We start from the raw sequence: 12,564 nt of genomic DNA on the forward strand, positions 1-12,564 counted from the left end.
GAAGGTGGGGACATGTATAGTGAGGCTTGAGGAACTCTCCCAGCTTGGAGAGGTGGATGGACTTGAGAGAACCACGGAGAAGCAGATGCCGCTGGATGGAGGACGTGGTGGGAGGGCAGAGGAGGGGAAGAAGGGGGGAGAGAGAAGTGTGGAGTGTGACGCTGGGGTGTCCATCAAGGGCAATCAGGTCACATGGGAGCCACAGGATGAGGGGACACTTTTGGGTGGGAAGTCACTGTTTGTGTGGGGCTGGAGCCCAGGGGGATGACCTCATGAGGGTCTCTCGCATGAATTCATGGAGAGGTCTGAGTGACAGGGATGGATTTAGGATAAATTTAGGCGTCATCAGCAATGGACCAGACAGCAGTTTCTACACAGGAGGGGCGGGTCAGTGGTGAGGAGTGCGAGAGGGGCAGTGGGGGGTCCCCCGGGGAGGTCACAGAAGAGCTGCCGGGGGGTCTAGCTCTGGCTGGGCCACGGGCTGGCCTTGCCACCGCCCCTCCTTCCTGTTGGCCTCCCCAGCTTCCCCAAGCTGCAAGTGAGGGAGGCACTGGGCAAGATGCTCTCCCAAGTCACTGCCAAATCAGATCCTGAATCTCTAGGGCTGGATTTGGTGTTTTTGTTTGTTTGTTTGTTTTATGAATCCTATAACTCTGAAGCAAAGAGTACAGCAATATGAAAGTCAAAAGAACCTAAGAAGATCCGGAGTCCTTTATTGATCAAACCCGTAAATCCAAAAGAAATAAATTCATTTTTCCATCAATTACATTGTGTGGAGACTGCAGTTTTAGAGGGGAAGGAAATCAAGAAACGGAAATCAAGAAATGATGGAAATCAGAAATGGTGACAGGCTCTCTGTCATGTGCACGTGCACGTGCACGCACACACACACACACACACATTCTACTACGACTCAGCCACTTACTAGCAGAAATGATCCCTGAGCTTCAGCTTCCTGGTCGACAGAAGGGGGATCAGAGCAGATACAGAGATCATGGGGTCGTCATTAATCAGACTAACTGAGTGAACCCCGGAAGGCACCTGGAGCATGCCTGACACACAGTAAGAGCTAAGTAAATACTAGCCATCATCAGCCTCAAGGTCGTCACTCTGACCAGAGAGCATCACCAGTGTCCTTAACTCCCGTTCTGTGTGTATCCATTTCCACCACCCCCACTCCTGTCCCCTCCTATCTAGTTAAGAGCTGTATTTTCTCTCCAGACAACCTCTGCCTCCTTCTGGATCATTCCTATGGATTCCTAGGACTGGTTTGAAAGGCTTATTACTAATGACCAGAACCTTATGACAACCCCGTTTACTAGGCAGTGTTTGGGGCCCAGCCCAAATCTTCCTGTTTTCCCCAGGAGGGAAGTTAGGCTGCAGGGTGCAGTCGGGGTGACCACGCGGGGCTCAGCTGTCTCATCTCTGCACGGGGTGGGGGGCGGGGTGGGGGGAAACAAGGATCTCTGTCTGCCTTCCCTGCCGGTGGAGCAAACAGCAGCTAACCTTCTTTCTGCTCTGAATCCCTTAGTTACAACTTCTCAGTACTTGACCCTTTCTGACTAAGATCGGTGCTGGTCAGGATGCCCTATCCTGAGGAGCACCCTGGCTGTGGTTGGCAGGAGGAGGTGCTTTGGTCTCCATGAGGATAGTAAGTGATGCTGTAGTCAGACCCAAGAGACCAAGTGCCAGTAAGTTCCCATTGCGGGGTAGGGACCAAAGGACAGCTGCTCAGTGCCCCCCTGAGTGACAGGGTGGCCCCCCATTCCCCTTCATCAGAAAGGACCTCAAGAAAGACAGAACAGTCCACGATCGGGCGGGGGGGGGTGCTGTCCCGGCAAATGGGTGGAAACCGATGGACACTTTACTCCTTACAAAATTTCACATCTGCGATGGAAGGCAGGAATCATATTCTCTGGAGAAATGAGGGCTCGAAGCCTGATGGGTCGTGCGTGGCGTATTTTATTTATAGGGTGTCCTGCCAGTAACTTGTGCCAGCCCCCTCCAAGTGGAATTGACGGGGCTCCCTTCACGGAGATCCAGCGAGGGATCTGTTTGTCGGCGGACAACAAACATAGTCACCAGCCATTCATTCCAGAAGCCTCTCCTCTGGCCGCAAATAAACTGTTGCTTCTTCATTCTGCTCACAGACTGCATCCCCCTGGGCCAATGGTTCGTTTTTTTCTTGGAGAGGTGGGAGGTGGGTGTGACATTTTCGGCTGCTATTTTCATGCTTCTTAGTCACTGTGGGCAGCTCACAAGCCAGTGAAAGCCTTCCCACTGCCTGGTGCCAGTTATTCCTGACGCGACGGCAGGCTGACTCTAGGACCGGCTGAAGAGAGTGACAATTGTCCCTTCTCTAGGGCCCGGTGAGGATGGGGGCCGTAACAACTCTTCCCAATGTGAAGAAAGACAAACCCGGGCTCAGTGACAAAGCCAACCCCATAGAGACACCTGGCCTCTTCAGAGATCCATTATCAGCTCGCTCACTCTTCTGGAACATTCTCTAGAACCGGAAATAGCAAAGACCAGACCCTGAATATTCAAAATAGATGCATTGGGTGGCACATGAGGTTTGTGCCTAAAACTTGTGAGAGGTCCCTCAGGCTCCTACTCTAAGGTATTGATTTTTATTTTGGATACAATTTAACAGCCTTGATCTTCTCGCTAGGGCAGATTCAAAGCAAGGAATGCCTCCCTGCACCGCCTGCTGGGGAAGAGATTAAAGCATCCAGTTGCCGATTATATTAGATGCATCTTAAGGTAACTTCCAACCCCAGTACTGCAAATTTCCATAATCCTCAGCATAAATCACTATGAAAGAAATTTATATAATGGACACAGTTTTACAATTCATTTCTCAGCACCAAGCAAACCAAACATTTCCGCAAATTTTTTTTTTTTTTAAATTTCGGGAGCTTATGAGCTCCCTCACCCTCTTTCTCCCTGCTCTTTTTTCTTTCTTGTCTTTTTGGGGAAGCAGTTAGGTTCCATGAAGGAAGTCCTGGCATCAGGTGCTAAACCCGATATTAACAGTGTGACTTGGGATATGTCATTTAATCACGCTGGGCTTGTCTGCTTTTCTATAAAACAGAGATCCACGTGTTTACCGACATTTACTGAGCATCGACTGTGTGCCGGGAGCCCCTCTAGGCTCTGAGGAATTGCTGGGAAGAGGTTTGATGGGGTTTCACCACATTCTAGAGAGCATGGGGGCTGGCAGAGGACACAGAGCAGACGAGTAAGCAGATGAGTGCACGGATTTCAGATAATAGCATGTGTTGTGAAGGGAATAAGCAGGTCAGTGGGGAGGGAGCTACCTTAGAGGTTGTGGTCAGGGAGGCAGGGCCACTTGGAACTGTCAGAATGGCCAGCAGGTGTCCACTGCAAGGAGAGTTGGAAAGCCCACACTCCAAGCAGACGGTCAGCAAGCTGAGTGTGAGTGTAGGGTGTTCAAGGAAGAAAAAGGAGTGGGGGGCGGTAACAAAGACTCCCACCTCAAATGGGATCCCCCAATGACGGAATGAGCTGAACGACCTCCAGGACCGATGGATTCACAGCTCCGTGGTGCCATCAAGGACTCAGGCTCTTTCCCATCCTTTGCTCTGCCATCCAATGTGCCATTCATTCATTCATTCATTCATTCAACAAATATATATCAAGCCTCTACTGAGGATAGAACAAGGAACACAACAGATTGCTCAGTCATAGAAATTCATTCCTGCAAGGAGAGCTAATCACAAACAAATACAGGATGTGTCAGGGGAGAAGTGTGCTTTGAAGAAAAATAAGGCAGGAAGGGTGTTCAAGGTGACAGGGAAGGCAGATGTTTTAAGTGGTCATGAGCAGTCTTGGGACACCTGAGCAGGGGCCCGAAAGAGGAAGGAAGGATCCATGCACGTGGTTGGGGGAGTTGTTCCTAGGCGGAGGGAAGAGCTTGGGATGTTGGAGAATCCCACAGGCCAGTGTGGCTGGAATACAGGAAGCAACTCTTCCAAAAGGCAATTCCCCAAGGGAAAAAAGGACCATCTGTTTTCCTTTCAATACGAGTGTCTTAGCTCAGGCTTCTCTAACAAAATACCACAGACTGGGGGGCTGAACCCACAGATGTCTGTTTTCTCCAGTACTGGGGACTGAGAGTCAGAGAGCAGGGCACCAGCATCCCCTCTGATGCATGGCATTGGGTGGCACATGATGTCGCTTCGTCTGACTTCTGGTGGGACTCTAATCCCACATGTTACAACCTTCACCACCTCCCAGGTGTCTCATGCACTCTTATGTTTTCCATTCTCTTTTCTCTCTCTGGATATTTTATGCAAAGGTGTCTTCCAGCTCATTAATCTTCAGCTACCAACAATTAGCTACTAAACCCATCTACTGAGTTCTTAATTTTACGTATTGAGTTTCTCAACTCTAGAATTTTCATTTGATCCATTTTTATAAATTCCTGTTCTCTGTTAAAGATTCTCCACTGTCTGGGGTGTCTGGGTGGCTCAGCCATTAAGCGTCTGCCTTTGGCTCAGGTCATGATCCCAGGGTCCTGGGATTGAGCCCCGCGTTGGGCTCCCTGCTCAGTGGGAAGCCTGCTTCTCCCTCTCCAGCTCCCCCTGCTTGTGTTCCCTCTCTGGCTGTCTCTCACTCTGTCAAATAAATAAAATCTTTCAAAAAAATTAAAAAAAAAGATTCTCCACTGTCACCTCTATTCTTGAACATATGAATAACTTTTTTTTTTTTTAAAGATTTATTTATTTGAGAGAGCGAGAATGAGAGAGAGTACATGAGAGGGGGGAGGGTCAGAGGGAGAAGCAGGCTCCTCGCCGAGCAGGGAGCCCGATGCGGGACTCGATCCCGGGACTCCAGGATCATGACCTGAGCCGAAGGCAGTCGCTTAACCAACTGAGCCACCCAGGCGCCCCGAACATATGAATAACTTTTATAGTGGTTTTCAGGTCTGACGACTCTAGTTTCTAATCATCTGTGGGTCTGTTTCTACTGTCATTTTTTTCTTCTGCTTTTGTTTCTTGGTAGACCTGGTGATTTCTTACTGAATGCCAGACAGTGTGTAAAAAGTTCAAGGACTCTGGATAATGTTCATCTTCCTCCGGACAGAATTTGCTTTAGATTTTGGCAGGCGCTTAGATGGGGATGGAGCTGATTCAAGGCTGTATTTCAGTTTTTGTAAGGCTTGGTCTATTTCAAGTTTACTCTTTCCCTAGGGATGGAGCTGATTCAAGGCTGTATTTCAGTTTTTGTAAGGCTTGGTCTATTTCAAGTTTACTCTTTCCCTTGGGCAGAGCCCTGTAGGGTTGGTTCCCAGTAGATTCTCAGTTGCTTATCAGACCGCTCTTCCCTGGTGGGTTCTGAACACCGATTCTTGTCTTCCAGCACTGAGAAACTGCTAAAATATCTGCTTACCTTCTCAGGCTCTTGGCAGCCACTTTTTGCTCAGTTTCTCATCCTCCTGAGCACAGGTGGCTTACAAATTAGCAAATCGCTTGAGGGGCGCAGCTGCTGTGTGTCTCTTTGCCTCTTTTCTTTCCTGAATCTTGGACCCTCAAGTCCTGGTTGCCTTAGTCGCCTTGATTTTTTTTTTTTTTTTTTTTGTCTCCCCAGTTCCGTGAGAACGCTGATAGTTCTGTTAGCCGTCACTCTCTGTTGGCTTCTCAGCTGCTTGCTTCACACTTTTTAGGAATCAGCAAATGTCTCGAGGGAAAGAGTTATAGAACATGAGTCCCCTTCTCTCTGGGATCTTGATCTCTCATGTTCCTCTTGCCCTGGTGTATTGTATTATACCATATTACATTACATTATGTTATGTTTTATGTTATGTTATGTTATGTTATATCTCATATCCTTGCTCCAGACACAAAAAGCTTAGGTGTGTTGTGACTTCTGCAATCTCGTCCCAGTGCGTACTGACTTACAATGTCCTTCCCTCCCTCCCCACCTAGTTGGTGCCACAGGCGAGTGCCTTGTGCTGGGCTCTTTAATGGCTGGAGGAGCATCAGAAGCTCATGGGTACAGTGTGGGTAGTAGGGAAGGTAGGAGCCTCAATCTGTGCAATAGGGTGAGAATGAGTAAGAAAGCACTTTCTCTCCCAGACCAAAAACATCTTCCAGCTTCCCAGTCCCCAAGCTTCCATCTTTGGAGAATAGCTCTGTGTCCCTGTTAAATTGAAGATGTTTCCTGATAAAAGCCACTAACTGTCATCAGTTTCTGGATGTGGTTTATTATCTCTTTTCAGTGAGACTGCTCACTTTGGAAACTAGGTTTTCAAAAGGAAGGGCGTGGAGGGGTTACACAGGCGTGGGGTGCAGTCATGAAGGGGGCAGCCCTGCCTGGGCTCAGGCTTTCAGCGTTCCTGCTAAAACTTGCAGGAACCTCCTGAATGGATCCCTCATTCCTCCAGACCTTCGGATTCCTCGTTCCTCCAGACCTCCAGTCCCTCCCCAACGAATCTCTTTTCCAGGCTATCTCCAGATTATTCCAAAGTGTGAATCTGTTCATTTTTTTATTATAAAAGTTAAGGCATGCTCATTAAAATAAATAGGGATAACATAAAGAAGAAATTATTCCAAATTCAACCACCCAGACTTCCAGATTTTTTTTTTTTTTAAGATTTTATTTATTTATTTGACAGAGAGAGACATAGTGAGAGCAGGAACACAAGCAGGGGGAGTGGGAGAGGAAGAAGCAGGCTTCCCGCGGAGCAGGGAGCCCGATGTGGGACTCGATCCCAGGACCCTGGGATCATGACCTGAGCCAAAGGCAGACGCTTAACGACTGAGCCACCCAGGCGCCCAACTTCCAGATTTTTAAATACACATATAGATAGGATACCAGTTAGCTATTGCCACAAAAGAACACTGTAACAAACCACCCTAGAACTTAGTGGCCTGAAACAACAGTCGTTTATTTTATGAACTATAGGTTATCTAAGGTCTGCCAATCCAGGCTGCACTCAGCTAGGAGGCTCTGCTGATCTTGGCCATGGAATTCAGTTTGGCACCATATGTCACTCCTCCTCCTGAGACCAGTGGCTAGCCTGAGAATGCTCTTCCCATGGCTCGAGCATGGGTACCAGAAACCAAGTGGAAGCAGTCAGGATCCACCGCCCGGTGCAAACAAGAGCTCCTGTCTATCTCCTCCACGGCCCATTCCTCTCACCCCTCAGACCCTGCACAGTAGTTAATGCCATCCCTGCATCTTCATGACCCTGCCAGCTGGCACCTCCTTAAATCCTGCCCTGTCAGCTCCGGCCTCCGAGGGTGCTCTCCACAGCCATCTCTCCACCCCTCCCCGTATTTGTCTCCCCACTTTCCAAAAGGCCAATGTGATGGTGTTTCCACCGCTGTTACACCCTGTTAGTGCTGCTCCATGGGTTCAGGAGGAGGCCGCATCCTTACCTCCCTGCTTTGCCCCCCCTGCCTCCCAGCTCCCCGATGCCTGGGTGCTGCTCTCTCCCACCCAACCCGCAGCGTCCCTCCGCCCGTCTCCCACCCCATCACTCGGTCCAACTCTTCTTTACCCTCCTGGCCATAGCAGTTCAAGCAGTCTTTCATTTTCCCCGGCGACTCCTGCCTGCCCCCTCCGAGGGCCCTCCTAGTCTGTATTCCCCCCTAGACTGTCAGCCCCTTGAGGACAGCGTACACCCCGGTGTTGCTGCAGCCGGTGGGGCGCCTGCCATGTTGGTGCTTCATGGCCCAGCAGGTGGGGAGCCAAGGGATGATGTCGATGGGAGAAGGAAAGGGAGGAGGGGACACAGAGAGGGGGAGGGGCAGGGAGGCACAGCAGGAGGGGAAGGAGAAAGGAAGCAGCAGTGCAGAGCGGGGGGCAGTGTGAGGGGGGGAGGGAGGGGGAGTGTGAACCTCCACTGACAGATGAATGGATCAATCAAGTTTGCTCCTGGAACCCCCTGGCCCAGAGACCTCTGACCACGCACTCCCACCCCCACACCCGGGAAGGGCCCTTTGGCGGAAATGCAGGGACTGTTGGCGGCAGGTGCCAAAGGTTCTTCTTGGTGGCATCTCACAGCGTAGGGCTTTCGGGTCTCCTTGAGTGGCAGAAGAGGAGAAAGAAGAAAAGCCACCCCTCCACTGCGGGGATCACTGGGTTCTCTTGGGGCAAGCGGAGGGCTAAGGGGTGAAACCGGGCAGCTGCCTGGTTCCCAAAGAGCCGACTGCACCACCTCTGCAGGGCCTCGGGGAAGGAAGCCTCTGCTCTAGGACATCAGACCAATTTCCAACCAGACAGTTCTGGAGGCTTCCACAGTCCCAAGGGATCTGTACCCTCAACAAAGTACAAGACCGTCCCAAACACACAGCTGTCCCTGCCTCCCTCCCAAGTGTTCTTGTGAATGGATAACCCTGCTCCTTTTTTCTGGCCACATCAAGACACAGTTTTAATTAGGTGCTCCTCTTCTTAACATGTCACAGCCCCACCCCTAAATAAGGGGTGGCATCCTGTCCTCCCCTGGCCTCCCCTCCCACCCTGTCCCATACACTTGTGGGGGCTGAGGACTAATACCCTAAGCCATGGATCCTGGAAGCTGTAGAGTTTCCCTAGCCTCTCATTGTCTTTTCATTCTTTTCTATGTGCCTCGTCTCCAGAACTGCCCAGAACCAAGCTCTTCATGTTTTCCCCATCGGTTCTGCTCTCCTCCCACTCTTCCCACCTTGGGAAATGAAGTGCCACCCACCAATTACTCACACCATAGTCATCCCTGACAAAGGTCCCGTGGCCCTGGTGGGCCCTGTGACCGTCCCCATTTTGTGGGTGAGGACATGAGGCTGAGTGGTAAAGACACTTAGCAAGGCCGCAAGTTAGTAAGTGGTTGAGATGAGATTCAAAGCCTCACGCTCAGTCCTCTGGCTCTAGGGCCCCAGGGCTGATCCACCGTGCGCTAGCCTATGGTGGACACATTGCCACCTGACGGCCTACAGGCCCCCAGCCTGTTTTGTTTTACAAACGGTCTTTGAGGCCCTACTATGTGCCTGGCACAGTCACAGACACTGGATAACTTGAACGCCAACCACTCCAACAGACTCTCCCTGAGCCCCCAAAAGGAAATTGGGTTTTCCTTCTGCACAGAACACTGTGTGCTTGCCCCGTTCGTTGCCTTGTCAGTTTGTACCTGGCGTTGACTGTCTCCCTTCTAGACAGTAAGCCCCGGGAGGACAGATTCAGCACTGCCAGCCCACAGCCAGAGGTCTGGATGCCTGCTGCACAGTAGGCACAAAACGAGTGAATGAATGGATGGTCCCATGCACATGACCTTGCAGAAACCCTCAATGTGTGGAATAGATACACTTCAACTAAAGGGTGGCTTCAAAATTATTTTTGGTAAAATATACCTTATCTTCCACGGAGCCATTGGAAAATCTGAGACCTCACGGTAGAAACTTACGGAGGCCTTGGATCCGTGGCCTTCCCAAGTGAATGGTTCTCAAGCACTGCATCCTGTCCCCAGGCCCCTGAGTCACTCCTGGAGGGCTGGAGCCCAGGGCACCTTCTACGGGTCTCGGGCCCAGCCCGGGCTGAGAGTACCTGCCCTAGCCAAGCAGTCCACACCTTCCGGCAGTCAGCAAGCATCACTGGGCATGAGGCGGAGGGGACGGAGATGAGGCGCCTAGGTGTGCCGGCCAGGGCTCGGAGTCCAGCAGCCAAGAGAGACCTGTGAACACTCACTGCTCACTCAGGGCCATTTCCCCCGCTGACAGCATGAGCTCAGGCCAGCTCCCTGCACTACGTCTGTTGGGCCCCGCACGGTCGCGTAGCTGCATGAGATTCCTGTCACCTCTGTAACAAGTTAGCACAGACCTGGAGGCTCTGAAGGTCACAAGTCTACCATCAAGGGGTCAGCAGTGCTGTGCTCCTTCTGGGGGCTCCAGGGAGAGTCTTTTCCCTGGCCTTTTCCAGTGTTTACAAGAAGCCTCCTGCATTCCTTGCTCATAGCCCCCTCCTTTTCTTAAAGCCAGGCGTATGGGATCTTCCACCCTCTGGTCTTCCATTCTCTCTCCCACCACATCTCCTTCTCTGGCTCCAACCCTCCTCTTTCCCTCCTCCCTCATAAGGACCCTTGTGATTGCACTGGGTCCACCGAGATAGCGCAGGATGGTCTCCTCCTTCATTTAAGAGCCTTAACTGAATCATACCTGTCAAGTCCCTTTTGCCTCGTAAGCCAACTCCTTCATGGGCTGCAGGGACCAGGGTGTGGATATCCTTGGGAGGGGGGCACGATTTTTCTCACCCTACTGACCTTGTCAAAGAACAGGCCACTCTGTGCCTCGCTGCTACATCTGGAAGCAGGGGGCGTAATGATAGTAATAGAATTAGTAATAGTAATAATACCTATCTTCTGGAGGATTGAATTTCTCCACAAGCACATAGAACAACATCTAATAGACACTCAGTATATGTTGACTTCAATATATTTCAGCAGTAAGATTAACACTGTGCCAAAAGTTGGAGACTGAAAACAAGGCACAGATGTCAGCATATTTTTAAAATGACAAAATCAAAGTAAGAATTTAATCCATTGAGAAAATGTGTAGCTCCACAAAAGACATCAACCTTATAGAAAACCAGCGTGAATTTAGAAACGAGGAAGCCCAAGACATCCCCAAGCAGAGGAAAAGACACTTGAAAGCATTTGCAGTCCAAAAACCACAAGTTAAAATAACAAAAAGGGTTCACTTTACACCTTGAGACCAGCGGAAATCGGATAATGCCAGGGCTGGGAGGGACGGATGCAGAGGCCTCCCCATCTACTGGACCAGCCAGCCCCCAGGAAGGGTTCCACTCTTGCCCGTCAGGTTACGGCACCACCAGCCTGAGATGCAGCAGTTGCCCCGAGGACATCTGTCCCCTGAGAATTGTCACACGGATCCACGACGCTCATCTGCCTGGAAGTGGCCCCCCCAAGCCTGGGAGGGCGACATGGGCAGACGCGCACTTTGGGGGGTGACTTGGCATCTAGAAGAAAGTCAGATGCGGTGTATTCGTAGGAACGTGGGTGGATGTAAAGAATCACCGGGGTTGGTGGAAAAGTGAGAAAGAGAATGGGGTACAGAACACACGGAAGCTTCGAGCTCAGAAGTGGCAATACTCATTTCCCTGGAGAGCAAAGACTGAACACCGAGCATGCTTGCTGATTGGTGGGGATGGTGTTAACAATGGGGGAGCAAGAGAACGAATGAATGAGGGAATGAATGGATGGAAGAGAAATACGTTATCACAGGTTGACTGGCGTAGGGAGGGAGAGTACCTGGGGAGCGCTGACTGACCCTGGCGGGGGCTGAGAACAAATGCCTAGGACTGTCAGAGCCTGGGGTGGGGACAAGAGGTCAGAAGCAGAGGGTTTGGGAGGATTGGAGTTGAGAGGATGGGGTACAGCAATTCCAGTTTTAGGGAACAAGCTTAGCAAAGGCCAAAGAGAGAAAGCTTGGGATCTGCCCAGAATTGACGCTAACATTTCAGGAGCACTGGACAGGAGTAGAAACCCCGGGGCAGGCTCATCGTTCCCTACTCAGATAACCCTCCGAGGGAACAGTGATTAACTTCCCCTTCACACCAGAGTTGAGGGAGAGAAGGGAGGCTCAGAGAAACTGAGGAGTTTGCCAAAGGGTCCAGCTGGGAGGGGAGGAGCCAGGGCCTGGGCAGGACTGCCTCGTTCTAGAACCCACACAGGGCTGCTCCTCGTATCTGCTAGACTGTAAAGCTGATGACTTGGAGTGAAGGACACACAGGAAAGGAGAATGGTCCATGTGGGCTTCTTTAAAGCCCATGTGGGTTTCTCCATGTAGACCAAGCAGCAGATGTGGAATCCTCCCAGTGACCCCAGAACACAAGAAAAGGAGCCAGAGCAGACTCTGGTGTCTGATCTGGGACCCAGGTACACCCACCAACCCACAGGACAGGCCACAGACACTGTGTGGGATGGGAAGACAGGACACTGTGGGACAGGAGGACGGACCACAGGACACTGTGTGGGACAAGGAGGATGGACGATGGGACAGCTCATGGGATGGGAGGATGGACGATAGGACAGCATGTGAGATGGGAGGATGGATGATGGGACAGTGTGTGGGATGGGAGGATGGACAATGGGACAGCGTGTGGGATGGGAGGATGGATGATGGGACACTGATGACGAAGAATGAGTTCACAGTTGGGAATGGGCTTCCACAGGTCACCTAAGAGCATCATCTCCTCTCTTTTCCTTTCTATGATGTCGCAGAAAGTCACGTGGGTTTGGAGTCCAGCCACCTGGGATGGAGAGATGAGGGTGTTGGATCTATAAGACCTGGGGATCTTCTCAGTGGAGCTGAGTCCAGCTGAGAGTCCTGGAGAACAACCCTCCTTGTAACATCATCCCTGTCCCAGGGCGAGATGCTCACACTGGCCCCAGGTGAGCTTTCTGTCACACCACCTTCTCTCCCCAATAGCCATCTTGAAACCGGCTCAGCTCCCACTTGTCACACTGCTCTTTACTTGGCTCCAGCTTGCATGAGAGCCTGATGGCGGCATTTAATTTGTTTTCCTGCACATGAGTGGGTATTAACA

Source organism: Leptonychotes weddellii, chromosome 5 (assembly GCF_054177405.1).
Source record: "Leptonychotes weddellii isolate Sample4059 chromosome 5, ASM5417740v2, whole genome shotgun sequence".
Classification (NCBI taxonomy): Eukaryota; Metazoa; Chordata; class Mammalia; order Carnivora; family Phocidae; genus Leptonychotes; species Leptonychotes weddellii.